The sequence below is a fragment of the Numenius arquata genome, chromosome 1 (assembly GCF_964106895.1).
Source record: "Numenius arquata chromosome 1, bNumArq3.hap1.1, whole genome shotgun sequence".
In the NCBI taxonomy this organism is placed as follows: Eukaryota; Metazoa; Chordata; class Aves; order Charadriiformes; family Scolopacidae; genus Numenius; species Numenius arquata.
Genome location: NC_133576.1, coordinates 2,397,830 through 2,403,686, shown reverse-complemented (window position 1 = coordinate 2,403,686; position 5,857 = coordinate 2,397,830).

Below are 5,857 nucleotides of genomic sequence, written 5' to 3'. Positions count from 1 at the left end.
ATTCTGCAGCAGTAGTGCTGCAGACTAGAATTTCCGTGGCATTTTGAGATATTTTTTAAAAATAAGATTTCATAAGTGCAGTAGGGTAAGACAGCATGTGTTATGTGAATGCGGTAGCATTCTCTTTCAAACACAGACATTTGCTGAAGTAGCCTTCGTGGACAGGCTCACTGAAATCAACAGAAAATCTTCAAAATTGTAAAATTAACCATCTGCATAAGACTTTGAAGGATCTGGATCATGTAAAACTTCGGAGCCCAACTCTTTCTCAACACTTGAATAACACTAGTGATATAATGTCTGCTCATTTAATTATATTTTGGTTTATACTTTGCCATAATTGCAGTTGTTACAGGGTAGTTTGTATAGAAAATGGAAAAAACGCCCCTAGAAAATTCCTTTGGAGAAAATGAACATAGGATATTGGGGCAAAAGTATCTATATATCATGAGAGGCAGTTGGCATTTGTATTATGCATGCTGAAAAAGAAGAGACTAGCATAATATTTAGCAAAGTGGGTGCTTTCTCTGCAAAAACTGATTTTCAAACAACATCTATCATCAGAGCTACTGCTTATGCACCTGAGAAGGTAGATAGTGTGCACAAGGCTTGACTTCTGGAGTACATTGGAGTCCTGCACTTGGGCCACAACAACCCCACGCATCGGTACAGGCCTGGGGAAGTGTGGCTGGAGCTGCCTGGAAGAAAAGGACTTGGGGGTTCTAATTGACAAGCGGCTGAATATGAGCCGGCAGTGTGCCCAGGTGGCCAAGAAAGCCAACGGCATCCTGGCTTGTATTAGAAATAGCGTGACCAGCAGAAGTAGGGAGGTGATTGTGCCTCTGTACTCAGCACTGGTGAGGCCACACCTGGAGTATTGTGTCCAGTTTTGGGCACCTCAATCCAAGAGAGATATCGAGGTGCTGGAGCGAGTGCAGAGGAGGGCAACGAAGCTGGTGAAGGGCCTGGAGAATAAATCTTATGAAGAGCGGTTGAAGGAGCTGGGACTGTTTAGTATGAGGAAGAGGAGGCTGAGGGGTGACCTCATCACTCTCTACAACTACTTGAAAGGACACTGGAGAGAGGTTGGTGCTGGGCTCTTCTCACAAGCAAATAGCAATAGAACAAGAGGGAATGGCTTCAAGCTGCAACAGGGTAGGTTTAGACTGGACATTAGGAAGAAATTCTTCACAAGAGTGATCAGACACTGGAACAGGCTGCCCAGGGAGGTGGTTGAGTCACCATCCTGGGATGTGTTTAAGAGTCGCTTAGATGTGGTGTTGGGGGATATGGTGTAGGGAAGAACTTTGTAGAGTAGGGTAGATGGTTGGACTCGATGATCCCAAGGTTCTTTTCCAACCTAGATGATTCTATGATTCTATGCATTGCTTCAGCAAATTCATGCCTGCGGGCTAAAGGAGAGCCCAATTAAAGCCAGCAGATCTACATCTAAGCTGTCACTCTTTACCAAATGAGAACAAGAGACAATTTGATAGGTTCTTGTTTTGCTGCCTTTCTCTTTTTCACACTCCTCAGTTACTATTTCAGCATCTATTGAGATTTTCCAAATACGAATAATATTGCTGCATTTGATTTATGTTTTTCTCAAATGCATTGTGACGCCCCTAGTAAAGATAAAAATTAGCAAAAGTAGAGAGCTAGTGTTGCCATTCACAAAGATGTCTTAAAAGCAATTTTTATCCATTTTAGACTCTAATTATATACGGCTGCCTCCGGGAGTTTTTCTTGGAAATACTGAGGAAAATCACAATCTTTCAGCCTGTTGCAGGAGCAAAAAGGTAAGTTATTTCAAAAACTTAATTTAATTATAGCTCATCTCCAGAAGAGGCAGGAGGCATTTTCTGGAGCTAAGGCACTGAATTACAACTTTCTGCTCCTTTAGGAATCCGTGTATAATATACTCGCATGAATTTAAAAAATTACAGCTTAGCCTATAAAAGCTTCTTTTATTTTTGATACTTGTATTTTCATTCAAACCGATTTTTGGAAGAACTTAGTTTTCTCCGAAAAATCCCACTTTCAGTGTATGTGTCTGTCCATAAAGGCAAATAAAATATAAAGCTACCACTTTAAATTCTGACTTTTCTCTGGTGAAAATTGAAAAATTCATATTTCCACAATTCACTACATACTGCAAACAATTCTTTACATATCCATGCCTTTTTTTTGATTTTTATTTTTTTAGTCATTGATATCTGATCATAATGACTGGCTCCAGAGCCAGGGAGCTCTGTGAAGTGGATCATTATATTCTTAGAGGTAAGACAGTAAGAAATGTGTTTCTTTTCATTATTTTTTTTATATGCATCTACATGTAGAAAAAGCACCAAAGGAAGCAGGAAAGAGGATTGTGTCTGGTTAAATATTTTTAAGAAAGTTACACCTTTTCCTTCTTAAATTTGCTAATAAAAGGAACACTCTGTGCTACCAAATACCAAATGTTTGTACATCTGCAACACAACTTTGGATTCTTCTCACTGCTTAGTTCTAGAACTGCCATCCCTTGAATGTAGGAATGTCACTGTTGCTTACATACAGTAGTTACTGCTGCTTTGCAGTAAGGATTTATTGTCTAAATAAGGGAAAGCAAAATTCTTCAGGTTTTTTATACTGTAAATTGGGTAAACACATGCAGAGAACTGAGACTTAGAATTCCTCATCTGATAGATACATGTTTTCTTATCAGCCAAAGTAAACCATTGCATACTTTTTCAGACCGTGTTCCTCAGTGCTTAATAACGTTATCCTTGGCACAAGCCAGGAGTATTTGAATTAAGATTTAGTGTGTAAATCCAAATAAAGTAATTTTAAGTTGAAGCTAGACCTGGGTAAGTCTAGTGTAGCTCTTTCAGTCCGCTCAGCATAGGTGCTCTGGTTTCTTAGAACAAATATAAAGGTTCATTTCCTGTATATGAGGACTTGGATGTCAGTGGGGAGTATTTCTAGAAGCATGTATAGTTCTGTCTGTCTTTGTTCTTTGACACAGTGCTAATTTTCTATCTCTTCAGACTCATACAGCCGCATACGCTGAGTTTAACAGAATGTTTGGGTTTTGTTTAACTTCCAAATACTGATACAAAGATTGATAGGATAAAAAAATGGAGAACTCTGTGTTGTGGATTGATTGCAATGGCTTTAGAGAGAAAGTAGATACAGGATAACTGGGAAATCCCATTTCTAAGTAGAAATTAAAGAAGAAAGAACAGGTGAGAGGAGAAGGAGGTAGAGAGAAGAAGCAGCCATGGACAAATGTTTTTTTCCATGAACACTTATGGTAATCTGTGGTATTTCAGCTTGAGATAGATATAGATACACTTTTCACAGATGATAAAAAAGTGGAGTTTGAAAGGATCTAGTCTGAGGAAGGTAGGAGAAAGGAGATCTCTCTATTCAAAGGAGTCACTAAAACAGGGTAGATGAGAAAATATAATGGAACATATTGAAGGATTGCAGTTCTTTATCCTGTGTCCACTGGTACATGCCAGGGTAAATAAAAAATCAACATTCAAACAGCCAGGTAGGCATATAAATCCATACTTTATGGCAGAAGCATAAGGAGGAAGGTAATCATTTGTGGCACAGCCACAACATGGAAGGTGTCTAGCTGGGAAGATGCAGCTGATGGCTGAAGTGGATGCCAAACATACTGACTGTTCCAGCTAGTGGAAGCAGGCCTTTAAGTGCAATCAGAGGGACCCAAATATTGTTTAAAACTGAAGCTTTCAGACAATAAGGATTGGCACAGCTGTAAGCTGCCTCATATTTCTGCTGTGGCTATGGAAATACTGTGTAGATGAGATTGCCACTGGTAAAATGACTTATCCTGAATTCTAGCAGGCTAAATCAAGTCCCTGCTATTTTGTTGTTCCCTAACTGAGCTACAAATACATAAATAAGCTTCTGCCTATCTTGATGAGCAACCTGATGCTCATCTTGATGAGCTACCTGTAGCTGTGCCTACAATTTTGAAGTCTACCACAAACCTGGGTTTGTGTCAGTACTAAGTGTAAAAGATCTTCTCCAGATGCAAACCCTTCTTCTGCCAAAGCCGTTTTTAGGCATTCAGAGGGGATGAGCCCAGGAAATTCTGCCACTAAAATTAGTGCTGTCTGCTGAAATGGAAGCAGTGGGCATATGACATACCCACACGTTGTGTCCCCATATTATTCCCAATATTCACGGTGTTTTTTATACTGATGTACACAATTTTTCATACAATCTTGATGCAGATGAGAAAGGACTAGTTGTTTCAAATCCCCAGACAGGTCCAGAAAATGCAAAATATTCTAAGATACCTGTCCATAAATACCCTCACCGTTCTGGGCTTCTCCTGTCACTCTTTCCTTTTTAAAGGTGCATCTCCTTCATTATGTGAAGTTGGAGTAGCAAGCTGTTTGTACAATGATTGTAAGAAACAAAACCACAGAGGAGTAGTGATTTAGAATCTATGGTTTTAATCTAACCTGAAATTGGAAGTATTCTCAGTAATGAGGCTGCAATAGAGCCTACCAGATGGCAGTAACCATCACTTATGGAGCAACAGTAGCCCTCAACAGAAAAAAAATAAGATAAGCTTTACCAGTATGATGGCAAAACCACCTAACATTTATTCATATTAGTATTCACATAGTTTACGCCACTGGTGGAGCCAGTTGCTCCCATTGATAGCATACTGCTAAGATCAATATACATGCTTATTCTTTAGTTGCTAAGACCAATCTGAATTTCAGCTGGTACTCACACACAACTTCTTGACATGGAAAGGGCCTTTGTGCCAAGGGACAAAGATGTGGATAATGAATCATTTCACATTTCCATTTCACTTATTCCTGAGACTGATTGAGGAATCTGATCCACTCAAGATTTTGAGCTGGTTTCAAAAACACCCTGAAAGATGTGCATTCAGCATTGAGGATTCACTGAAAAGTATAAGAGTGATGGAAATTCAAGACAACCATCTGCTGAGGCAGAGCTTCCAACAGTGCAGTATGTCACCAGGAGGACTCGGTGTCTATGGAGAACATATTAGTGTGGATGACACCAGATTTTCATTTGAAGATGAGAAACACTCCAAATCCAAAGGAGCCAAAGGGCACAGAGGATGAGGCCACTACTTGAAGACAAGTGAGAGTTAGAAGAGGTTTCCTTTTACGCTGATAGACTCTCTAACCTTGTCATTGGAGTGACACATAGAAAGATTAATGAAAAGTCAGACGGCCCTGACCTGTGTTTTGCTGTTCTTGGAAAGCCTAGTCATAAATCTGTTAGTCTGGGTACAAATAAAGAGAAAAATAATCCATAGCAAATGTTACTCATGTCAATACGGAAGAAACTAAATATGAAGAGACTCCACCTTCCAAGAAGACATTTTTTATAAAGAAATGAACCAGTCTTCCATAGAAATGAGCTTTTCCAGAAGAGAAGGGTAGGGCAACAGGAGAGGGGAAAATGCTATCACAAAAACATTTGGGCCAAGATGAATTTGCAAATAATTTCAGTCATGGTGATCTCAGTTACGAAGACCATGGAAGGTCAGGCAAATGTATTGTGCTGAAAACTTATTAATGAAACACTTTAAGACCATTCTTTCAGGCTTAATAGACTCCCATATGAAGAACTTCACTGAATTTCACTGAATTTTTAGAGTTGGAAGGGACCATAGAGATCATCTAGTCCAACTCCCCTGCTGAAGCAGGATTGCCCGGAGCATGTCAGAGCATGTTACTCAGGACTGCATCCAGGAGGGTCTTGAAAATCTCCAGAGAAGGGGACTCCACACCCTCCCTGGGCAGCCTGTTCCAGGGCTCTGCCACCCTCACCGTGAAGAAGTTTTTTC